This window comes from Ovis canadensis, chromosome 9, assembly GCF_042477335.2.
Source record: "Ovis canadensis isolate MfBH-ARS-UI-01 breed Bighorn chromosome 9, ARS-UI_OviCan_v2, whole genome shotgun sequence".
Taxonomy (NCBI): domain Eukaryota; kingdom Metazoa; phylum Chordata; class Mammalia; order Artiodactyla; family Bovidae; genus Ovis; species Ovis canadensis.
In genome coordinates, this window is record NC_091253.1 from 85,546,939 (window position 1) to 85,572,895 (window position 25,957).

Consider the following 25,957-nt stretch of genomic DNA (forward strand, 5'->3'; position numbering starts at 1 on the left):
TGGCCAAAGTATTGGAGCTTCAGCTTCAACATCAGTCCTTCCAGTGAATATTCAGGACTGATTTCCTTTAGGATGGACTGATTTGATCTCCTTGCAGTCCAAGGGACTCTCAAGACTCTTCTCCAACACCACAGTTCAAAAGCATCAATTCTTTGGTGCTCAGCTTTCTTTATAGTCCAATTCGCATATCCATTCATGACTACTGGAAAAACCATAGCTTGACTAGAAGGACCTTTGTCGGCAATGTAATGTCTCTGCTTTTTAATATGTTGCCTAGGTTGGTTGTAGCTTTTTGGGGTGAATTCCAAATCCAGAAATTAAATGAGTTTTCCATTCTTCCTGTGTATAGGAGGAACCATTTGCCTTCTGTCTTTCAAATTTGCCCGGGTCTTATGGAGGTTTGTTAAGCCCACAAAGAAATACATCTTAACGCATATCTCGTTTTTGTGTCAAGTCATCAGATTCTATTAAGTCCCTCCTTTTTTAGGCCATGTCCCCAGAAATATTATTCTGCATTTTCTTCACCTTTCCCCCTCTATTTCCCCCCCCCCCTCTATTTTTGTGGCATCTTTGATCCCCAAATGTTTCTCTATCCTGGTAAGCTTAAGCCTGAGTGAGACATTTTAATATATCTGCCATCCAGGAAGTTCCAAAGCTGGCCTGGGTCCTTGGCATATATATATATTTTTTCAGAACTAAAAAAAAAGCAAAAACAAGAAAAAAGCCCCACTTATTTAGCATTTAACGAAATGCCTGCTACCATTTAAAGCACTTTATTGATGTTCATTTACTTAATGTTCATTAAACTTTATTAGTAGGTACTACTGTAATCTTCACTTTATAGATGAGGAAACTGAGGCAAGGTTACAGAACAGCCAGTGAGTGACGGAGCCAAGACTCAGACATGGGCAGTTCAGCTCTAAAGTCCATGTTAATTACCGTACTTTGCAGACTCTCAAGCAACTTACCTTCCCAGTCAGTAGTCTAGATCAGAGTATGTAGACTGGTCCACAAATGTATTTTACATGGCTCATCCACAATCCGAAGTTTCAGAAAACATACATAGAAGTCTGGATCTTCTGATTTCTTTTGAAAATGGGGATACCAGGCATCATTACGTTTACATTCCCAACTTACACAGAAGCTGAGAACAGTCAGGCGGAGCAGACAAGGCTCCACAGTTCAGCTTACCACTGTGTCCATCACAGTGGGGAGACCACAGTGTCCAGTGAAATGCTCCGTGTGACCCTCCAAGCCTGGGAGCTTGTGATCGCTAGTCTAGCTGCTGTGTATGTACACTGCTCCAAAAGCAAGGGCCAGGTCCAAAATGAATTGCTTAACATTCTAGACATCTAATTTCCTCACTTTTCCCAGTAATTGGGTTTCTGATAAGTTATGTCTAGTGGTTAATCTCATCCTAGAGATAAAAACTGAAAGGGAGTGAGTCACTCCCTCTGGCCTGGGGTCCCAAATCCCTACTGTTCTGGAAAAAGTTCTAGCCAAGTGGCTGATGGTGTGGGTTGATTTCCCATGGTGAGCTGGATATGTCAAACTTGCAGCTTCCCTGGTGGCTCAGCTGATAAAGAATCCTCCTGCAATGCGGGAGACCTGGGTTTGATCCTGGGTTGGCAAGATCCCCTGGAGAAGAAAAAGGCTACCTGCTCCAGCATTCTGGCCTGGAGAATTCCATGGACTGTATAGTCCATGGGGTCACAAAGAGTCAGACACGACTGAGCACCTTTCACTTTCAAACTTGTGTCTAATAATGAAAAGCAAGGTTCCAAGGCCAAAATGAGTCCTAGGTCTGGAGGACCATGGGCATCACAAAGGCCAGAAGCTCTGAGTTGGGCACGGAAAGTGTTAGGAGAATAAGGAAGAGAGAAGAGCACAGTACAATGTAACAACAGAGAGGGAGCTCAGCTCCAGCAGACACGGCTCCTTGGAAAAGGTACTTATGTCCACTGAGTCTACACTTCCTTCTCCACGTAAGGAAACCAGTGTCCCAGCCTCACAGAGCTGGTGTAGGGATTACATGACACAGTGTACCCTGAGTGCTTAGCTTGATGCCTGGCGTGATCCGTGCTAATTCAAAGCACCCAGGAGCCTCCCGGGTGACTGCTGAGAATACTAATGGGTATTTGCAGTTTGCTTCTGTGCAGAGCAGGTGCGTGGGGTATGGATGGGTCCAGTCAGTTCTCAGGACAAATCCAAGACAAAGATCAATTATTTATAACCTTAATAATGTGTTGCCATCATTTCTTTTATTTTTATTTTAGTGTATTTATTTATTTTCAGTTTATTTTTATTTTCAAAAGTAAATGGGACGGAAGGGAGAGCTAGAGTAGACCTGTGGGTAATGATGCTAAGTGTTTTTTAATCACACTAGTTGTGTCTTTTTTTAAAATGTTAGTTCAAATGGCATACACTTTCCTCTGTCTTTACATCTTGAAATATTGCATGGAAAATGATTCCATAAGATGCTGGTGACTTCAAATCACTTAAGACTTTGCATTTTGTCATTTCTTTCCTCTCTTTCTCTCCACTCCCTTCTTTCTTTACAGCAGCTCACAAATTTGTTTCATTTATTGCAGCATGTCCTCAAATGTAAACCAAAGAAAACTGGTCCCACCAAATTCTCCAGAAAAGAGTTTTGTGGTCTAGTAAATACATCTGGGGAATGCTGCATATTTTATTTCCTGCTTTGAGATTTGCTGTACATATTAAAACACATACAAGGCTTTCTGTTGCCTTGAAATTGAAAAAAATAATTAAATATTTCTCAAATGGACTGCACCATGGAACTTTTTGTCTCTCGGATAAATCCCATTAACACCCTGCTGGATACATTTGGAGAGGTGTTGATCTAGGCCTACTCAGTACATGACTTTCTAACCCTGAAACTGAACGAATTATTGCTGCTGCTGTTTTCATTGAAGGTGTTGTAGTCTGTATTTATAGATTTCTCTAACTCTCAAAGATTTAATTTCAAAAGGAAAATCAAAAAAGCATATCTTTTACCCTCTGCTTCACAAATATTTAAAGATGATATAAGGCTGTGTAATGGGAAAGCTCATGCACAATGTACAGAAAAGTTGTTCCAAGACCTTCAGCACTTTATCTTGTATCTTATTATGGTTCAAAATATTGTTTTGTCCAAACGTTTAAGAGACCCCCAATAACTCACAAATCTGCATATTCCTTTTCTTCCCAACGTGGGCTTTGCATTCAAGGAAACATTAACACAACACAAGTTCTTCCTTAAAACAGGTGGTTAGCATGGTTTTCCCTTCATAGACTGCTTATTTTTGCACTCTTATTCATCATTTACTTATGGAAAATATGACCCATCAGAAAGCAGTGTGTTCTATGTTAAATTCATTTATTCAGCAACTCAGCTGGTATGTCCTGACTGTATATGTGGGCACCCATCTCACTGTATCTTGGAAATGCCTTGACTCAGGGCTCATCTGAGCGATGCTCCCTGGAAGATGTCCTTTGGAGTATTAGCCCAGAAGAGAAAGGACTTTGGCTGTAGGAAGAGGTTTCCAGTTCAGGGCTGGGGGCTGATGCCAGGGCCTGAGACACCTGTTTGGCTCTTTCAAAGACTAGGGCTTCTTCAGTGACAAGCATTCCAAGGGACCATACCCTGTCTCTCTGAGTGACATCTGAGCTGGATTGTGTACATGCTTGGTCCAGAGGCTGTGACAGGGCTACTTCCACAGACAGTAGTGGAAAGTATTTTGAATTAATGTCGTCTAAAAAGAAACTGTTTACATCTTTATTGGCTTTATTGAATTTGGAAGAACTTCCTGAATGATGTGAACAGTTGGAGAGCCACAAGAAAGGGTGTCTGTCTTTAATGTGAATGTACCACCTTGCCCTGCTCAGAGCCCTTTCAAATTCCACGTCTGTCACAGCAGCGAAGATGAAAGCTAGCACTAGCTTGTTTCTGCCCGCTTATAATTCTGTCCAAGACAGGCTTACAAAATGAATGATTCTTTCCATCGTAGTGGCTGCTGTGGCTAATTTTAGAAAAGTTAGGATGCAAGAGACTTCCGTCCTGGTGCAAGTGCAGTCAGGCAAGTCGCTGCCATCACCCAGGTGTATTAAGTGAATTTCACCTTGGTGTGTTTTCTGGTTTCCTATCTGGAAAATGGGCAGAGAAATAAAGACCTTTTACAGTGTGAAATTATGAATAGTCGACAAAAATTCATCATAGAACACTTTACAGATTAACAGCTCCATATTCATGCTGCTGCTGCCAAGTCATTTCAGTCATGTCCGACTCTGCAAACCCATGGACTGTAGCCCACCAGGTTCCTCTGTCCATGGGATTCTCCAGGCAAGAATACTGGAGTGGGTTGCCATACCCTCCTTTTGGGGGTCTTTCAGACCCAGAGATCAAACCCACATTTCCTGCGCTGGCAGGCGAATACCACTAGCGCCATTCATGCTAAGTATCAGCATAGAATTTTTATCTTATTTAAAGCAAAAAGGTAGTCACTAATTCTTCTCAAATACTTTGAATCTGATATCAAATTCTATTCATTTAAAATTTTGGAAGCAGTGATGTAGAACAACATTTTTCCAGGCTGGATTTTATCTTTCTCTTTTATTTGTTCATGTAAAAATTCAAAGTTAATATAGTGGTTTTATTCCTTTAAAACAGAAAATAGAGAAGGGATTCAGTTAAAGAAACCTTAACTTTCAAGAGCAAAGAGTAACTGAACATTAAAAATCTTAGGACCATTTCAGTGAAACTCTTTGTGTAAAATCTACAGCCTCTGAAAGCCATGACCTCTTCTTTTCTAAATATAATTCCTCCAAACTTAGGATAAAACATTTTTAGGGTTGGAAAGCACCTTGAACAGGGAGCTTCTAAGAGGTCCAACAGCTTTTTTGTATCAGTCTGAGAGTTAATCGTTCAGCACATCTAAAACATTATCAAGAGGTCTTGAACCCCAAACGATAGTCTTTTCAAGTTTTCTCTTGCCCCTTCTCCTCTGAATTATTTCATGGCATCTAAACCACTCCATTTTCCACCTGTACCTCAACTTCTTTCCCATAATTTGGTCCTTGTAGCTTTTGGTGGTCCATGGAGACCCCGAGATGTAACAGGAAAAGAAAAGTTGATGACTAAGGTTCTCTTATGATGTATATAGTCAAAAGAACTCCATTTGGGGCATTTTTCTTGTGATGCTTTCCTGAAATTAGGGGTCCAGGACTTTAAAATGTTTACAAACTCCTGTTCTGCCTCATCAGAACCGCAGGCTTATCTTGCTCAGTATTAGTCTCTCAACTTCCAAAGTCTCTTTATGTCAGCTTTGGATCATTTCCTTATTTTCTTGAGCCATTGCTTCTCTCAGCCTTTTGTAATGATTGTTCCTCCTAGATTCCCCTTTGCACCATGGACAGTTCTTTACCATTCCCTGTCCTTGTGATAGACCCATACATGTCCCAGAATCCTCTTTTCACAAATGATCACTGTTTCTCATGAGCCTGAAGCCTGGAGGTAAACTCTCTTATCTCAAGATCCTTAAGTTCAACCTCAAACCTCACCCTGCACTCTACTCTCTTATCTAAGTCTCTCTAAAATGGTTTTGCAGAAAGCCTGGAGGTGTCTGGCTGCTGTTAACTCTCCAGCTCCTTGAGTCTCACATTCACCCAGGAGCAGTGCTGTTTTTAGTACAGTTTCATAGCTGTACTATAAACTCCTTTAGGGTAGAAAACACAGTGAATTTTTCTATCTCCACATCAAGCATTGGTCTTTAATATGCAAGGTGTATTAGTTAAGAATTCCATTGGCTCCAAATAAAAATGGCTTGAATACATTAGGGGTTTTCCTTTTCTCACATAATTAGAGCTGTAGAAGGGAGCACTTCAGAGCTGGCATGACTGCTCATTACGTCATCATGGACTCAGGCACCTTTGTCCGTTCAAGATCCCTAGCGTCTGCTTGCTGCCTGTGGTGCCCAGATGGCTGAAGCTCCTCCAGCATCAAGTCCACGTTATAGGAAAGAAGAAAGCGAAGGAGAAAGGGCAATCTGTGATAGACAAAGTTGTTAGTGGAAGACACCAAGAAAGCAGCGATCAACCAACCTCCTTTACTGGACTTTCCCAGAGGTGATTTCCAGTGAGTACACATACGTTTCATTGGTGAATCTGGGTTATGTGGACACCTATACCTGAAAGGAGTCTGCAAATGCAGTGTTCTTGAACCTGGATATGTTGTTGTTAATAAAACTGGGGTTCAGCTAGGAAAGAAGCAAGAGATAATAGATATTTGGTAGGTGGCCTAAGATCTTGGCCAGATTAAGTAGGCAAGGATGCTGCTTATGGGTGGAAGGAGAGACTCCCCATCCCCAACAAACGGACTGTGCTGAGTTCCCAGAACAGTGGTTGTCCAGGTATAGTCCCCAGACCGGCTGCATCAGTGTCCCCCAGGAGCTTGTTAGAAATGCAGATTCTTAGGCCTTACCTCAGGCCTACTGAAGTATAAGAAAATGCAGTCAGTAATCTGCTTTAAATGCTCCCAGGAGATTGTGACGTGTGCTGAGTCTGAGGCCCACTGACCCAGAGTGACCATGCATGGAGGCCCAGCCTCTCAGGCTCTTCCTGTCCTGACATCACCAGTGTAGGCTGGATGGGTTAGTGGCCAAGCTAGGCCACTGGAAGTTTTTACAAAACAATTCAATCTCACCCAGACAGGGCCAGAACAATCCAGGGTCATGATGTTGCTGGTTTCAAGAAGAAATGGAAGAAAACACTGTGTGAAAGAACCAGGCTACTAATGAACTATAGTGTGCCAGCAAGCACCAAAGACCTCTTCCCATCAGATGGCCATGCTCCTTCCTACTCAGTAGAAGGGCTTCCGTCCTGTGCAGCAGCAGAGCATTACTCTAGGAGTTTGTAATTAAAGATTATTTGAACTGTACAGTTCTTAAGCTTCAGTGGAGCCACTAAAAGGTAGCTTGGGTGGGGGGTTTAGTCATCCTATAATATCCATGTGTATCTCCTCAAAAAAACCCAAAGCTAACTAATGCAATTATGCAAAAAAATGCTCACAGAGCACAGGCAGCTCTGAGTTGGATCTCGTGGTCCAGACCTCCCTAACGCATGGTTCACAGGGGGATCCAATACAATAACTGTTTGCTAGTGGTCTGAAACAAGATGAAGAATTTGAACTCGAATGTAAGTCAAGTACATTCTCTCTCAGTATGGCAGGAGGTTGGTTCCGGGATCTCCTGCGGATAGCAAAACCCACAGATGCTCAAAAGTCTCTTGTGTAAAATAGCCTAGTAGAGTTAACCCTCCTTATCCACTGCTTCCCTGTCTGTAGATTGAACTACCCACAGATGGAACAGGGCCAACTGTATTGGCCCTGTTGGCCCCAAGCTCACTGTTTAGTTCAACTGACACTTTTTTCATACTGATTTTCTTAAGGAACATATCAGTGCCAGGGAGAAACTAATGAAGACCTGCTTCTTTAAGAAGCACTGTTCTAATAGCTCCTGTCCAACCAAACAGCCACCCTGGCTCCTTTCTGGAAATTCTTGATCTGCCATTCTAGGCATCTTTCTGTCCATCATTTCTTTAACAAACATTTATTTGGTGCCTACAGTGTACCAAGTACCATGCTGGGTACTGGGGACACAGTGGGCAACAGGGCAGTCTGTGAGGGTATCAGTTGTCATCAAATGGGCAAGTGTGTGTGGATGTACTTTGTAAACCTAATTATGTTACAGAATCAGGTAGTATTCTCTCTCCTCCATTAGCTAGAATAGAAGATGCATAGAAAACGAGGAGATGATGATACTTGCCGAATTAAAACCCACCGCTCCCTGGCTTCCCTGCCGTGAGCAGAACTTGCTTCATTCTTTCTCTCTTTCTGATAGTCCTCTCTGAAAGAGTACTGCTGTTGAACTTAAGAAAAGGAAAGAGAATTTACAGTTACATTTTGAATGAGAAACACATGATATTGACAATTCGGTTTGCGGCCAACCTCCCTCCTAGACATCTGAATATGCAGCCGCTCTCAGTGTATCCCTGGAACCTAAGCAAAGGGCTACTGAAGCTCCAGGTCATGAAAACTGCTATTAACTCAGCCTCTGGGGGAGCATCAGTGAGAATATGTGCCTCCATCAGATGCTCACGGTTTGTTAACCTAAGGATTTAGGAAGCAGCAGGAAGAGGCAGGTTGCTTAGGAATAGAGATGAGCTGTCAGAGAGGATTGGAAGAATGGGAGGGAACCATGCTGGGCCTAGCAACTTTAAAAAGACATTCAAGCAACTATGGTAAATGTTAACAGTTGGCAAATCCTAGGAATATGTACCTGGCTGGTTTATATTTTTCTCTCCACTTCTCTTTACCTTTTAATATTTTGTGACTTAACATTTAAAAAGTTAAACAATATCCTGAGAACAGAATTGCATCTTCAGATGATCATGAAACATGGAAGAGAAACTGCAATAAATTAAATATTCATGGCCCTAAAATTATGAAGGACACACAGCTTAGTTGTATGTGTGTGTGTATATATGTATTCAGAAGCTTTAGCACACATCAGCATCCCCTGTAGGATGTTTTAACTACAAATTACTAACTTCTCCTACTTCTGATTCAGTATCTCTGGGGTGAAGCCTGAAAATTTGCATTTCTAACAACTTCCAAACAAACCCTAACGATGTCTTGTTGAGTAGGCATCATGTGCTTTTCCCACAATGATCTGCATTGGTTTGATTCATGTATTTGGTAGATATGTAGTAAGTACCTACCATGTGCCAAGTATTATGCTGGAAATATGTAACTGACAACTCCTTATGAAGAAGCAATCATTCATTAAGTACATTTTATGTTTATACCAAAAGATGAGCAATCACTTAGACACTGAAGCAAGCTGTTGGATATTATAATAGCTAATCAGCAGGCTGGGGGAACACCCTAGGGAAGGCTGTGTGTGAAAACTTTGCTTTTTTGTAGATGGTAATTTGTAATGATTACAGATAACTTTCCTTTTCTCTTTTTGTCTTCTCCCCAGTCTTCTCCTTTTCTTTTCTCTCTTTCGTCTCTCCCTCCCTTGGATAAACATGGTTGATTGACTAATTTGATAGTCATCTCAACTTGCTTCTTCCTTGCTGTGTGCTACCAAACGTTCTGGAAAGCCAGATGTTTGCTATGCCAGATTCCCTGGCAGCCAGAGCTGGCCACATGACCCAGTTACAGCTAATGAGACATAAGTGGAAATATGCTGGGTGGGGTTGGGGGGAGCAGTCGCCTGAAAGGTTTTGCTCCTATATAAAGGGAACAGGAGCAAGAGAGAGATTACTGGTGTAGCCTATTTCTGTCTTGAAGGTGGACATGATACCTGGGGTTGCAGCAGCCATCTTGTGACCATGAGGCAATCAGGATGAAAAATCCAAAAGTGGTGGAGTAGAAATAGTGAAAGAGCCTGGTCTTTGGTAATATTTTTGACCAGCTGAACCACTGTTAACAAACCACTCATATTCAGACAATGTTAGTGATAAAAGCAAAACCTTATTTTAATATACTGTTCATTTCTGTCACCTTCAGAGGAAACCATTCTCAACTGATACACCCACTTCTCTTCCCACCCAACCCCCTGTTTCGGTCTTCTCATCTGTCTACCTTTTTCTTCTTTCTTTGTTATGGGATTAATTGTGGACCCCTCCCCAATCCCCATCAAATTCATAGATTTAAATTCTAACCTCTGGTACCTCAGAATGTGACTGTATTTGGAGATACGGTCTGTAAGATGTAATTAAATTAAAGTGTAATTGCTAAGGTTAATCTTAATCCAATGTAGCTGATGTCCTTAAAAGAAGAGGAAACGTGTATACAAAGGTGCAGAGAAAAGACCATGTAAAGACATGGGGAGACGATGGCCATTTGTAAGCCAAGGAGGGAGACCTCAGAAGAAGTTAACCCTAATAACCCCTAATCCTGGACTTCTAGCCTCCAGAGCTGTGAGAGAATACATTGTTACTCCTATTTGTTTTAATTAGCTCTCAAACAGTAAACAGAATCCAATAGAAGTAATGTAAACAATCAAAGTAGTACCAATAATGATAATAATAAACCACCAAATAGGAAATCTTTGGGCTTCCTTGGTGGCTCAGACGGTAAAGAATCTGTCTACAATGCGAGAGATCTGTGTTTGATCCCTGGGTCAAGAAGATCCCCTGGAGAAGGGAATAACTACACACTTCAGTATTCTGGCCTGGAGAATTCCATGGACAGAGGAGCCTGGCAGGCTGCAGTCCATGGGACTGCAAAGAGTCTGACAAGATTGATCAACTTTCACTCACTCAAATAGGAAATATTAGGCACAGTGTTCAAAAGAAAAGTATCATGCTTTGTACTAGAATATGGGCATAGTCTTTTAGGAGGGGAATTTGAACATGATAAAATCAATGTCTACCTGTCTAACATGCCATTTCTGCACAGAGAAACCTCACTAGCCTAGCTACTGAACACTAAACATGCTAGAAAATATTTTTAACTGTACTTTTAAATTCATAGCTGAGTTCATGGCAGATTAATAAAATCAACTGAAGGTAGGTTGGGAAAAAGTGAAATTCTATAGGATAATTTGGCTCTGGAATGGATGACTTCCTAGGCCCCCATCCCTTTGACCTAGAAGGACCCTAGTTTTAAGGGCCCATGATGGCATAGGGGCAGGAATCACAGTCTGGAACTATGTTAGTCTGCCTATTTCTGTTTTTAAGCTACTTAATCTGTGCTACTTTGTAATAATTCAGTTGCGGTCCCTCAGCAGCCTTCACATGCCCAATTTGTAAACCAGTGGTTGAGAAGAGGAATGGGTCTATCAGAACTGATCTGGCCAGTCAAGATTCACCTCTTTTGGCTGGGAGTGGAAACTGCCTTTCTTACCTCATCGATGCTCATAGAATGATGGGGACCAGATTATACACAGGTTCTGTAGGAAGAGTGGGTTATCATCCAGGGAAGATTTTGCCCCCTGCCTCCAAACCAAGGGGCATCAGCTAATGTCTGGAGACACTTTTGATTACCAAACCTTGGGGGGGAGTATTGCTACTGGCATTTATTTCATAGAGACTAGAGATGAAATGAAACCTTCTACCATGCACAGGACAGTCCCTACAACAAAGAAGTATCCATCTTGGATGTCAATAGCGCAAGACTGAGGAACCCTGTGATAGAGGGGCGGGGGAGGGGACTGTGGGGAAGAAACCAATAGTTGTCTTTAGACCTGTCACAGATGGAACTACTCTTGCGACGCCTCCCTGCTGTCCAGCCAGCTGCAGGCGACATTGCCCTGAGTGATGGAAGCTGATCCGGCCAGCCACCATCCCTCGGTCCACAACTGAATGTCAGAGAGCTGAGTGAGTCAGAAAGGTTTGTGCGGACTAAAATGAGAAGCAAGAAAACAGATGATGATTTGGAAATGAATTTAAGTACATCTATTTAGATCCTTTGAGACTACAGTCTGACACACAAATAGGACTAAAAATATAAAGATATGGTACCCTGTCACTCTAATCACTAGACTTTACAAGCTCTGAGTAGAATAATGCCTTAGTTACCATGTACAGTTAATGCCTTTTAATATTTAAAATGTGTTAATAACCTTATTTTGGTATATTATTGGTGTATCCAAATTAACTTCATAATTTCTAGGAGTAGCTCTTTTAAGCATTGTAATCAATAACTAGGTTTTTTGTATCCATCCATCTTGACATTTTGTGGTAAATAAGAAATGATGTAATAAAATATATTTATGGTTTAAATAATAATTCAACAGTTTTAAGCTTCTTTGCAAACTTTTCTTAAAGGTGGTTTATATATTGAATAATATATATTTGTACTTGTTTCTACAAAGGTGGCTAGATTAAAAAAATATCAGTACCATGACCTGCAATTTCCTTTATAAATAGAATTTGTTCTGTTTGCTTTATGGCTTCTATTTGCAAGATGACATTTTTCCCTGAAATAAAAATGAAACGAGTGACATAGAAGACTTTGGCCAAATTAGCTAAGTTTCTTGGTGTCCAGTTTTGTTAAAAGTGACCATGCACCTACTTTTATCAGTTTATTTATCATAATGTAGCAGCTTTGGACATAGCAGAAAGCACAATTAACTTAAACTGCAAAGCATTTTCTGCTTTATAGGTTATGGTTTACAGAGCTACCCAAGCTGCACTTTTGCTTAAACATTCTTTCATCAGTTCACTAGGAGTTCGCCTTGGACTTCATTTCTAAAAGAATGACCACTAATATATCCACTTGGATGTGCTCCTATGCATTCACATACAATTTTGCATTTACGTCTTTTTTTCTTCTTTACAAGTGTCTGGAAGAAAAAACCATAATCCTTCAGTCAGCCCTATTATACACCTAGGGTCTTCATAGGAATATTCCTTCAGTTTGAGGATGATCTTGAGCTGTGTTTTTCTGTTTCGTTGCCTATGGATGACAGATAATGATGTTTTACACATTTAAGAGCACTCCAGTTCCCTATTACATGGCCATATTTCTAATTGACTCCAGGCTCCTTGCTATTAATAGCTGTGGAAGATACACTGTACATCTAATTTAGCACTGCCTGGAGTGACACAATAGGTTCTCAGTTATTTTACTGCCAATATGTACAGCTTATGCCACAGGGAGCCTGGAGCTAATTGATGAGACCCCTGCTTGCCCTCAGAGACTGAATCCAAGGCAAGCTTCCAGACAGTTTCCCTTCATTGACCTCAGTGTCCCTCATTATCCCAGCTATCTCTAGTATGATACCACAGCTGAAAAGGCAAGGCAAGCCACCTTGTAGCTTCCACTTTATTCAAGACTCATTTAACTCATTTAACAAACCTACTTTTTGGCTTCCCAGATGGCTTAGTGGTAAAGAATCGGCCTGCCAAGCAGGAGATAGGGGTTCAATCCCTGGATCAGGAAGATCCCCTGGAAAAGGAAATGGCAACCCTCTCCAGTGTCCTTGTCTAGAAAATCCCATGGTCGGAGGAGCCTGGTGGGCTACAGTCCATGGGGTCATGAAAGAGTTAGACATGCCTGAGCGACTAAACAGCAACAAACCCGCCCTGATGGACTGTGGAAGCCCTTGGGGAAGCTCCCGAGTTTCTACACATTTGTTGTTACTGTCGTTGTTCAGTCACAGAGTCGTGTCCGACTCTGCGACCCCATGGACTGCAGCGTGCCAGGCTCCTCTGTCCTCCACTATCTCCCAGAGTTTGCTCAAAGTCATACCCACTGAGTCAGTGATACTATCCAACCATCTCATCCTCTGCCGCCCTCTTCTCATTTTACCTTTAGTCTTTCCCAGTATTAGGGTCTTTTCCAATGAGTTGGCTCTTTGCACCGGGTGGCCGGAGTATTGGAGCTTCAACTTCAGCATCAGTCTTTCCAATGAATATTCAGGGTTGGTTTCCTTTAGGATTGAATGGTTTAATCTCTTTGCAGTCCAAGGGGCTCTCAAGACTCTTCTCCAGCACCACAATTCAAAAGCATCAGTTCTTCTGTACTCAGTCTTCTTTATGGTCCAACTCTCACATCCATACATGACTCCTGGAAGAACCATAGCTTTGACTATATGAACCTTTGTCAGCAAAGTGATGTCTCTACTTTTTAATACACTGTCTAGGTTTGTCATAGCTTTCCTTCCAAGGAGCAAGCATCTTTTAATTTCAGGGCTATAGTCACTGTCTGCAGTGATTTTGAAACCCAAGAAAATAAAATCTGTCACTGCTTCCACTTTTTCCCCTTCTATCTGTCATGAAGTAATGGGACCTGATGCCATGATCTGAGTTTTTTAATGTTGAGTTTCAAGTCAACTTTTTCACTCTCCCCTTTCACCATCATCAAGAGACTTTTTAGTTCCTCTTCACTTTCTGCCATTAGAGTGATATCCTCTGCATATCTGGGACTATTGATATTTCTCCTGGAAATCTTGGTTCCAGCTTGTGATTCACCCAGCCTGGCATTTCTCATGATATACTCTACATATAAATTAAATAAGCAGGGTGACAATATATAGCCTTAACGTAATCCTTTCCCAGTTTTGAACCAGTCCATTATTCCATGTCCAGTTCTAACTGTTGCTTCTTGGCTTGCATACAGGTTTTTCAGGAGACAGGTAAGGTGGTCTGGTACTCCCCTCTCTTTAAGAATTTTCCACAGTTTGTTGTGACCCACACAGTCAAAGGCTTTAGCACAGTCAATGAAGCAGAAATAGATATTTTTCTGGAACTCCCTTGCTTTCTCTGTGATCCAATGAATGTTGGCAATTTGATCTCTGGTCCCTCTGCTTTTTCTAAACCCAGCTTGTACACCTGGAAGTCCTTGCTTAACGTACTGCTGAAGCCTAGCTTGAAGCAGTTTGAGCATTACCTTGCTAGCGCGTGAAATGAGCGCAGTTGTGCGGTAGTGTGAATTGTATGGGCTTGTATGGTGTTTGCTATGACCAGCGTGTTCTCTTGACAAAACTCTGTTAGCCTTTGCCCTGCTTCATTTTATACTCCAAGGCCAAACTTGTCTGATATTCTGGGTATCTCTTGACTTCCTACTTTTGCATTCCAGTGCCCTATGAGGAAAGGGGCATCTTTTTTTGGTGTTAGTTCTAGAAGATGTTATAAATCTTCAAAGAACCAGTCAACTTCAGCTTCATAGGCATCAGTGGATGGGGCACAGATTTGGATTACTATGATGTTGAATGATTTGCCTTGTAAATGAATAGAGATCATTCTGTTATTTTTGCGGTTGCACCCAAGTACTGCATTTCAGACTCTTCTATTGACTATGAGGGCTGCTCCATCTATTGCAAGGGATTCTTGCCCACAGGAGAAAATATATTGGTCATCTGAATTAAATTCACCCTTTCCCATCCATTTTACTTCACTGATTCCTAAGATATCAATATTCAATCTTGCCATCTCCTACTTGACCACATCCAATTTACCTTGATTCATGGACCTAACATTCCAGGTTCCTATGCAATATTATTCTTTACGGCACTGGACTTTACTTTCACCACCAGACACATCCACAGCTGAGCGTTGTTTCTGCTTTGGCCTAGCCACCTCATTCTTTCTGGAGCTAGTAGCAATTGCCCTCTACTCTTCTCAAGTAGCGTATTAGACACTTTCTGACCTAAGGGCCTCATCTTCCAGTTCCATATCTTTTTGCCTTTCTGACTGTTCATGGGGTTCTCCTGGTAAGAATACTGAAGTGGCTTGCCTTTTCCTCCTCAACTGGACCACATTTGGTCAGAACTCTTCACTATGGTTCATCTGTCTTGGGTGGCCCTGCATAGCATGGCTCATAGCTTCAGTGAGTTTCACAGGCCCCTTTGCCCTGACAAGGCTGTAACCCATGAAGGGGTCTACATATTTAGGGGAGCAATATGGAAGAAGGCTAGGGGACTTGTCTTGAATGAATGTTTGCTGGGTGAACATGTTTTGTTTTTATTGTATTTTTTCTTTTTGAGTCAGTTGTGCCTAAGCTCGTGCATACTTGGTGGGGAGGGGAGTACAAAGTTCCCTGAATCGCTGTATGGCAGAGCGATAGATCATTCCCCTCATAGAAAGCCCCTTTATGTAGTTCCACTGAGGGCTGATTTCTTTGTATGGCTTTTCTGAATATAATATATAGTAAGTCCTGAGTTTGGAAACAAGTCACACAAAAACCAAATTTCTTGTAGATTTTTGAGGTCAGAGTTCTTGCTTTGTCACTAAGTCGTGTCCGACTCTTTTGCAGCTCCATGGACTGTAGCTCGCCAGCCTTCTCTGTCCATGGGGTTCTCCAGGCAAGAATACTGGGGTCAGCTGCCATTTCCTAGTCCAGGGAATCTTCCCTACCCAGGGATAGAACCCGTGTCCACTGCATTGGCAAGCATATTCTTTACCACTGAGCCGCCGGGGCAGCCCAAGATCAGAGTTACTTATGTTGATATGTAAAAATTCAATTTAACTAATAATTATTTAGAATCTACCAAGATTCTGATCAGGCCATGTGGGGTTTCATTGTGTAGTCTTCTACACGAGGCTAACTTTAATGTACACAAAAAACCAAAGGATTGGGCCAGGCTAATTTTGCCTTTTCTATGGTAATTTAAAATTCAGAGGGAAAAAAATTGATTTATTATGAGATGAATAGAGGTTTTTACTGAGATGGTCATATGAACTAATCATAGACTGTTAGAACTGGAAATAAGTGATATGCTCTATCAGGGATTTTCAAAAGCTGTAAACAGTACTTTACATGGATGTGTAGTATGTCAGACAAACAAGAGTGGAGTTGGACATGGGACTGATCCCCACTGACTTTCTCTGATTGTATCTCCAAGGGATTCCCCAGGACAAGAGTTTGCAAATTGCTACTCAGGGCCTGTCTCTGTGTTTTGCTAAGGAGAGCACAAGGGCCCAGGCTTGTCAGTGTCTTCCCCGAGATACTGCTTGTCAGAAGCAGAAAAGTGTCAAGTTCAGATATTTTGACTTATTTCATTGACCTTTCTTCTCAAAATCTCCCTACCACAATTTGCATGTCTTTTCACCTGTGTTTCGAATGTCCATGCCCTTTGAAACTAGGTCACTGTCTGATTAGTGATAATAACTGGGGAAAGAATGGCTGCACTGTCCTGGGCTGAGAAGCAAAGAGGTTAAGTCCACTGTGTCATTTTTAATCCCCTTAGTGTATTTGACTGTGTTCATCTTTGCTTTTCAAATAGATAAGAGAGCCTTCCGTGAAGCTCAGCGCCCTCCCTGCAGTGGAAAAACGCAGTTCCACCAAAGATAGTGGGTTTCTCCCTGCATCTTCCTTGTGACCCTGGCAGCCAGTTGACTGGCTCTCGTGTGCTTTTAATGAGCCCCGGGGCAGCGGTGGAAGTGGGGGGAGTGGGGAGTTTGTGTCCTTCGTAGATTCCCAGATGTTGCCACACTTTGGGGAGTGACGCCCCACCCGGTTCTGCTTTACCACTGCGTATGTACTCTAGACCCATCTGCTGCTGCTGCTAAGTCGCTTCAGTCTTGTCTGACTCTGGGTGACCCCATAGATGGCAGCCCACCAGGCTCCGCTGTCCCTGGGATTCTCCAGGCAAGAACACTGGAGTGGGCTGCCATTTCCTTCTCCAATGCATGAAAGTGAAAAGTGAAAGTGAAGTCGTATCTGACTCTGTCGTATCTGACTCTTCGAGACCCCATGAACTGCAGCCCACCAGGCTCCTCCGTCCATGGGATTTTCCAGGCAAGAGTACTGGAGTGGGTGCCATTGCCTTCTCCTAGACCCATCTAGTGTGCTGTTTGTTACTAGGTGTGTTCACTGAGAAGACTGGGTGGCTAGCTCTCCACCAGCTCTCCATGATCTGTGTAGCAAGGGTTTGTTTCTAGGGAGTAGCTTCTCAACCAGAAACCACATTTCTTCCCCTCCCCTCCCCCACCCTCCAACACACACCATTCAGGGCACATAATCCAGTTCAGCTCATGAACTGAGTGTGGTCGTGACACGCGCCACTCCTAGACCTGGCCCATCAGACTCCATGCAGTGTTCCTATGCGCTCTTTCCATATCTGTTGGCGGAATATACAGAATTTCAGGGCCTAGACGAAGGTTTCTTAAGCTCAGCACTTTTAGCATTTGCAGCAATTAGTTGCTCAGCTGTATCCGACCCTTTGTGACCCCATGGACTGTAGCCCGCCAGCCTCCTCTGTCCATGCGATTCTCCAGGCAAGAATACTAGAGTGGGTTGCCACGCCCTCCTCCAGAGGATCTTCCCAACCCAGGGATCGAACCCAGGTCTCCTGCACCGCAGGTGGATTCTTTACCATCTGAGCCACCAGGGAAGCCCATTAGCATCTGCAGCTGAATGATTCCTGGGTGTGAGAGACTATCTTGTTCGTTGAAGGCAGTTCAGCAGCATCTCTGGCCTCTGGTCGCCTGATACCCGTAGCGCCTCCCCACTGCTGTAGCAACCGCAGTTGTTTCTACACATCACCAAGTAAATGTCCCGTGCTTGGGGACAGAGTGCAGACAGAATGATCGCTACTGAGAACCACTGCCTGGAGCATTAAAGATGCACTGATGGAAGAAGCAGGGGTCCCAGCATCACTGTGAAGTAGAAAAGAATGACTGTATCTGATTATCAGCTGTGGAAAATGCGAGGTATGCTTGTGACTGCATATGGTGACATCTAACCAGACACAGTACTTCGACCTGCTTTGCAAATTGGGCTTCTACACCAGATTTCTTTTAAAGAAAGGTTTCAGGGACTTCCCTGGCAGTCCAGCTTCCAACACAGGGGGTCTGAGTTCAACCCCTGGTTAGGGAACTAGATCCCACATGATGCAGCTAAGACCCAGTGCAGCCAAATTAATTAATTTTTTTTAAAGAAGGACAGGTTTCCCTCAAAAATAATAAACTGGACAAAATCCTTGGAAACTTTGGACCCAATTGGGCCTCTTTTCTTTATAGGAGTGGTTCTTGTAGAACCAGGTACAAAGATGTGCAGTGACTGCAGATACAGGCCCAGGACTCAAGCCTCCAGAGGCTGCATCCAGCGACTTAACCAGAGGTCACCCACCACTGACCCTTTCCCATCAAAACAGATGATCAAACCAGCTACACTGAAAAATAGCATTCTCTCCAAAGCTTGGTGCACTTCAACTTGGCCAAGACTTGCACTGATGTCAGCCTAGTCCTACGGGTAGTGTGAGTGGATTAAAGCACCTTCAGTTACTCCTCCATTGTGTTTCTTCTACCTATTCATCGTGTTCTATCATCTGAGTCACTATTTGAGAGTAAAGCTTTGCCTCACTCTTCAAAGGTGTTGTTCAATGGGGTCCCAAGTAAATAAGTCCCCAAAGCTGGGCCAGTGCAGAGTTCTGGCTGGGAGGAGAAGAAGACTGAAGGTCCACCAGGTGGCCCAGGCACAGCTAGTCCATGCCCTGAGTGGGCAACAAGCCCACTTGCTAATGGAAAAGATGTTTCTAGGAGAAGTCTCTGGCTCAGGCCCTGGGCGTGCTGAGCTTGCAGCCATGCCTGGGGCATCTGGGTGAGGCAGGTCCCAGCAAGAGGTGTTGGCACCTCTTTCCACGGGAGAGAGGTGTCCTTTGGAGGAAGCTATGGGGTGAACGTGTCAGTTAATGCACCTGCACACACGTTTACACCCTCCTTCCTCTGCTCCACGTCCCTTTATCCCCTGAGCCAGTTCTGACCATGTGCCCTGGTACTACTGCATTCATAAATTCCCCCCAGAAGACCCCCATGATACGGTCCCTTATTCGCTTTTTCTTACCCATTATGGATAGCAAGGAGATGAAACCAATCCTAAAGGAAATCAACCCTGAATATTTATTGGAAGGGTTGATGCTGAAGATGAAGCTGAAGCTTCAGTACTTTGGCCACCTGATGTGAAGAGCCGACTCATTGGAAAAGACTCTGATGCTGGGAAGGACTGATGGCAGGAGGAGAAGGGGATAACAGAGGATGAGATGGTTGGATGTCATCACAGACTCAGTGGACATGAGTCTGAGCAAACTCTGGAAAATAGTGAAGGACGGGGGAGCCTGGTGTGCTGTAGTCCATGGATTTGCAAAGAGTCAGACATGACTTAGAGACTGACAACAACAAATGGGGAGAAGTATGGACTCACCTTCCCTGGGGTTTTTATACACAATGATCAGCTGTCCCAGGTGGTTAAGTTTCTATAAATTCTCACAGGTAGCAGAAGGCAGACTCTCACCCACCAGGGAAGGCTGAGTTGTCTGCCTTACCACTGCCAGATTCACTTGGAGCTGCTGTTTCTCTCTTGTGCTAACTAGTCTTTCCAGACAAGACTTAAATTGGAAGAAAGGAAGCAATTCTCCTCACTCTTTGGGAATTACAAATTTTATTTTAATTTGGGAGACTCACCAATCTTAAATACTTCTCTCTCCCTTTTCTTCCAGTTTGGATAACAGTCTTGGAATTAAACTTCAGGCATGAGGATGTCTAAGCTGGAGGTTAATTGTTGCATTATCCTGAGTCAACAGCGTTGTAAAAAAAAAGAAAAAGAAAAATTCATCTTAATTGCTCGTGGTGAAAAAAAAAGTAAAGAAATGTGTACACATGTGCTTTGTCAAACTAAACTGTGGAGAGTCTGCTGAACTGGGTTAATGTCAAGACTTCAATCTTTAGATATTTAGCTTTTCTTATCATTATTATGTTGCAACATTTGTGACTTAACCTTTTGACATCATTTTGAATAAGGGAAAAATGCAGTATGAAAAGTTTCTTTAGAAATCATATAATATCTTGCTACTCAAAGTGTGCCCGTGGACTGGTCAGCAGCATTGCCCTTCCCCTTCACCCCCTAGAACTTGCTAGAAATGCAGGGTTTTAGGCCCCTCCCAACCTATTGAATTAGAATCTGCAGTTCATCGAGCCCCCCAGGTGATTTGTGCACACATGAAAATTTGAGATGCACTTGTCTAGTCAGACTCCTTCATTTGGTATATAAGGAAACTGAGGCCCAGGCAGGTTCTCAGCATCTCAGAGAACCAGGAGAAGCCATGGCTTCCCCTTTTATGATTCTTAAAAAATAATTATAAAATTCTTTTTTAAAAAGACTGGGGGCTGCATCGCTAAAGCAGGCTGCCACAACATCTCCATCTCCCCAGATACAGGCTTATGGGGTGACTGAAATCTCTGTGATATTCCTTTTCAGTTCAGTTCAGTTCAGTTCAGTCACTCAGTTGTGTCCGACTCTTTGCAACCCCATGAATCGCAGCACACCAGGCCTCCCTGTCCATCATCAACTCCCGGAGTTCACTCAGACTCACGTCCATCGAGTCAGTGATGCCATCCAGCCATCTCATCCTCTGTCGTCCCCTTCTCCTCCTGCCCCCAGTCCCTCCTATCATCAGAGTCTTTTCCAATGAGTCAACTCTTCCCATGAGGTGGCCAAAGTACTGGAGTTTCAGCTTTAGCATTAGTCCTTCCAATGAACACCCACACTGATCTCCTTTAGGATGGACTGGTTGGATCTCCTTGCAGTCCAAGGGACTCTCAAGAGTCTTCTCCAACTCCACAGTTCAAAAGCATCAATTCTTTGGTGCTCAGCCTTCTTCACAGTCCAACTCTCACATCCATACATGACTACTGGAAAAACCATAGCCTTGACCAGATGGACCTTAGTCGACAAAGTAATGTCTCTGCTTTTGAATATGCTATCTAGATTGGTCATAACTTTTCTTCCAAGGAGTAAGCGTCTTTTAATTTCATGGCTGCAGTCACCATCTGCAGTGATTTTGGAGCCCCCCAAAATAAAGTTTGACACTGTTTCCACTGTTTCCCCATCTATTTCCCATGAAGTCATGGGACCGGATTCCCTTTCAATCACACTTAAACATGGTCATGGAGAGAGTGTTCTAGAGCTGCTTCCATGGTGGATGCTTTTCTAAAAATAACTGTGAAAGGTACCCCAGTGGGATAGATATAACATGGCCATTTCAGGGGCCTTCCCAGGTGGTGCTAGTGATAAAGAACCTGCCTGCCAATGCAGGTAGACAGAAGACATGCAGGTTCGATCCCTGGATCAGGAAGATCTCCTGAAGGAAGGCACAGCAGCCCACTGCAGGACTCTTGCCTAGAGAATCCCATGGACGGAGGAGCCTGGTGGGCTACAATCCATAGTGTCACAGAGTCAGACATGACTGAAGCAACTTAACACACACACATACTTGGCCATTTCAGACCTGACAGGTAAGTAGTGAGTCTCCATCTATTCAGCCCCTGGCATGGCTGTATGCTCTATAAGGAAGCAGGAGGTCAGAACCCACAATATTTATGTTGGAATTTTCACTGTTTATATAAGGAAACATCCTCACTAATCCCAAGCATGTCTATTATTAAGCAGGTCCCTGAAGTCAGGTGTTCCTCTAAAACAATAAACATGACCTATGTCTCATGTTTCAGGTTTGATGTGATTACTACCTTAGGCAGCTTAGTTTTTTGGGACTACAGTTTTCACTGTAAACAGAGCTAGAAATTCAATAAAATTGGTCACCCATGTGTATACATTCTAACATTCTGCTGTCATTATGAAACATAAATAGTTCCTGATTGTCAAATGTTGCTCTGTGCTGGAAAGCAATGAAAAGAATCGTTTTAGAAACCAGGGTGGAGAGAATAGAATGTCATGTATTTCTGATGGGAGAGGAAGAAGTTAACATGCCCCATCACAGGTATAGGTCTGAACTCCCTGCCTTAAGCAGAGGATCAGGCTGTTAGAGGTGACAATAGATGATCGCATGGATCTGTGGATCTGGAGAGAGGAACGGAGAGAAGGAGGGTTTCTCTCGGCTGGAGGAGGCACAGAAAGGAGGATTTGCATTCCTTTGTGTTTAGAAGGCTGTGCTGTGTGTGCTGTGCTCAGTCGCTTCAGTTGAGTCCGACTGTTTGTGATCCCATGGACTGAAGCCTGCCAGGCTCCTCTGTCTACAGGATCCTCCAGGCAAGAATACCAGAGTGGGTTGTCATGCCCTTCTCCAGGGGATCTTCATGACCCAGGGATCGAACCTGCATCTCTTTTGAAGGCTGGATGCATTTAAATAAGCTATCAGTTCAGTCTAGTTGCACCAGGGATCGGACCTCCATCTCTTTTGAAGGCTGGATGCATTTAAATGAGCTATCAGTTCAGTTCAGTTGCTCAGTCACGTCCAACTCTTTGCAACCCCGTGGACTGCAGCACGCCAGGCTTCCCTGTCCATCACCAACTCCCAGAGCTTACTCAGACTCATGTCCATTGAGTCTGAGATGCATCCAAGGATCTCATCCTCTTCTGTCCCCTTCTTCCCCTGCCTTCGATCTTTCCCAGCATCAGGGTCTTTTCCAATGAGTCAGTTCTTCACATCAGGTGGACAAAGTATTGGAGCTTCAGCTTCAGCATCAGTCCTTACAATGAATATTCAGGACTGATCTCCTTTAGGATGGACTGGTTGGATCTCCTTGCAGTCCAAGGGACTGTCAAGAGTCTTCTCCAGCACCCCAGTTCAAAAGCATCAATGAGCTATAATCAAATGAGCTATAACAAATAATCAAATTAGCTATAACACACCTGAATAACACAGATCACCAAATCTGGTGTCCAGGAGCCAGTCAATGTACATTCTCTCTTCAGACCCTTCCCTGTTTCCTACAGAGAGTTGCACTGATAACACAGCCCCGGCAAGACCCAGAGGTAGATTTGGTTTGCTCAAGACGGCTTTGTCTGTAGTGAAGAAACATACAGGAGAACGTCTTCATTGTTACCAATAAAAGAACAGCCGTATGAATCACAGCTGCTTCATGAGAACAGTAGCAGCAAATGCAGTCTCCGTTCCTCTAAGGTCAGGAGAAATTTGGGTTTCCTAACAGGGACTAGGCTGTCTGTGGGTTTAATGTAAACTGATGGGAGTGGAGCCAATCACAATCCATGCTTGACTAGATCTGGAATATTCCAGATGAAGTCAGAGGGGGCATATGGCATTTCTGACACAGCTGCTGTGCTGAGACGCTCGGGGCAGGAGAGAAGATGCTAGGGAGAGGCAGAGCAACCTCAGAAGAGGGTTCTCAGGGTTCACGGGAAAGGTGACAATGAGCCCAAAATGCTTAAGGGGAAAGAAAGTCTGTCTAACGCATCCGAGTTTTCTTTCAAGGAAAATATATAGTTACAGTTACAAAAATGGGGAAGGGCCAGAGGGGCAACAGTCTTAGAGTTTCAGATACCCTTTCATCAATTTCTTCTATCAGATTATGACAGTTCTGTTTTGCCGGGGAATGGAAGATGAGTTTGAGAGTGGGTTCATGCAAGGCGATGGATTTAGGTTAAGAAAATCCAAATGACACAAGTAGGCCTTCCTGGGTAGTAATAGTCATTTTTTTAAAAAAAATTTATTGAGATATAGTTGATTTATAATGTTGTATTAATTTCTGCTGTACAGCAAAGTCATTCATTTATAATTCTTTTTTAATATTCTTTTCCATTTTGGTTTATCACAGGATACTGAATACAGTTCCCTTTGCTCTATGCTGGGACCTTGTTGTTTATCCATCCTATGTATGCTAGTTTGCATCAGCTAGTCCTAAGCTCCCAATCCTTCCTCCCTCACCCACCCTTCCCCTTGGCAAGCACAAGTCTGTTCTCTGTGTCTGTGAGTCTCTTTCTGTTTTGCAGGTATGTTCATTTGGGTCATATTTCAGATTCCACATATAAGTGATGTTATATAGTATTTGTCTTTCTCTTTCTGGCTTACTTGGTATGATAATCTCGAGGTCCATCCATGTTGATGCAAATGGCATTGTTTCATTCTTTTTGAGGCTGAGGAATATCCCATTACATATAGGTACCACGTCTTCTTTAACGATTCATCTGTTGATGGACATTTAAGTGTTTTCATGTCTTGGCTATTGTAAATAATGCTGCTTTGAGCATAAGGTTGCATGTATTTCTTCAAATTATAGTTTTGTCTGTGTATATGCCCAGGAGTGGGATTGCTGGATCATATGGCAACTCTATGTTTAGTTTTTTGTGGAAGCTCCATACTGTTTTCCATAGTGGCTACACCAATTTACATTCCTACCAGTGCTATAGGAGGGGTCCCTTTTCTCCATACCCTCTCCAACGTTTATTTGTGGACTCTAAATGATGGACATTCTGACCTGTATGAGGTAGTACATTATTGTAGTTTTGATATACCTTTCTCTAATAATTAGCAATGATGAGCACCTTTTCATGTACCTACTGGCCACCTCTGTATCTTCTATCAGGGCTTTCCAGGTGGCACTAGTGGTAAAGAACCTGCCTGCCAGTGCAGGAGACCTTCGAGGTGTGGGTTCAATACCTGGGTTGGGAAGACCCCCTGGAGGAGGGCATGGCAACCCACTCCCATATCCTTGCCTAGAGAATCCCATGTACAGAGGAGCCTGATGGGCTACAGTCCATAGCATTGCAAAGAGTCAGACATGACTGATGCAACATAACACATATCTTCTATGCAGAAATGTCTGTTTTCTTCCCATTTTTCAATTGGTTTGGATTTTTGTTATTGAGCTGTATGAGCTATTCGTATGTTTTACAAATTAAGCTCTTGTCAGTTACATCATTTGCAAATATTTTCTCCCAGTCCAGAAGTTCTCTTTTCATTTTGTTTATGGTTCCCTTTGCTGTGCAAAAGCTCTTAGGTTTGATTAGGTCCCGTTTCTTTAAGTAATAATCGTTTCTTACTTCCAGCATGTATTTTCAGTCTCTAGACCATTCTCATGACAGTGGAGTGAGGAATTTCCCTCTCAGGCTAGTGCTTCTTCTGCTAGATCAGTGGCTTGTAAAACGGACAGCCTACTATACCCTGGAGGGTACACAGGATAAATCTATTGCTTGCAAAAACAAACTGTTTAGAGTTTCTGCCCCTAAAAGTCAGACAGAAATTTGGCTTTATCAATGTTAAAAATACAGATTGAGCTTGACATGTTTTGTCAGTTTTTATGTCAGACAGCCCCACATTACATTGTTCAAGTGTGGTCTCCTGAGGATTGAGGGCTTTCCCACATCTTGGGTCAGAGTGACACCCCGCTTCCTTGTTCAGTTTCAGCACACTGCCTCATGGTGCCCCTTATTCACCTGTAGTGAAATGCATTTATAGACTCAGGTTCTTCCTTCCTCTGACAGAGAGGACAAGCAACTTAGAATGAATCCTGCTAAGAGAAAACAAGTGGGATAATACTTGCGATGCAAGCACACACCGAGTCAAGCAAACAGCAGAGACAGCGTTTCTGTTCTTCTTGCTATGCTCTCCTTCTCCGCCACAATATGGCACTGAAAACAACAGTCTCATCTGAGCTAACCAGTGGCGAAATATTTTCAAGGTGAATTGAAATGTGAATTACACTCACTGTCCTTGATGATGAACGTCATCCAGGTATCCCTTGCGCCTTAATA

General features: G+C 43.1%; 1 protein-coding gene across 48 annotated transcripts in view; it reads left to right on the plus strand.

Annotated features, from left to right (window-relative positions):
• The window catches only part of NCALD (neurocalcin delta), a 478,889-nt gene that overhangs the window by 332,743 nt on the left and 120,189 nt on the right, over positions 1–25,957 (plus strand). For 11 of the 48 annotated variants that reach the window (XM_069600472.1, XM_069600471.1, XM_069600475.1 and 8 more), the window contains one exon: positions 5,942–6,133. The exons of the other annotated variants lie outside the window; for them this stretch is intronic. The gene's annotated coding sequence lies outside the window, so the exon portion shown is untranslated. The remainder of the gene's footprint in view (positions 1–5,941; positions 6,134–25,957) is intronic. 48 annotated transcript variants of the gene reach the window in all.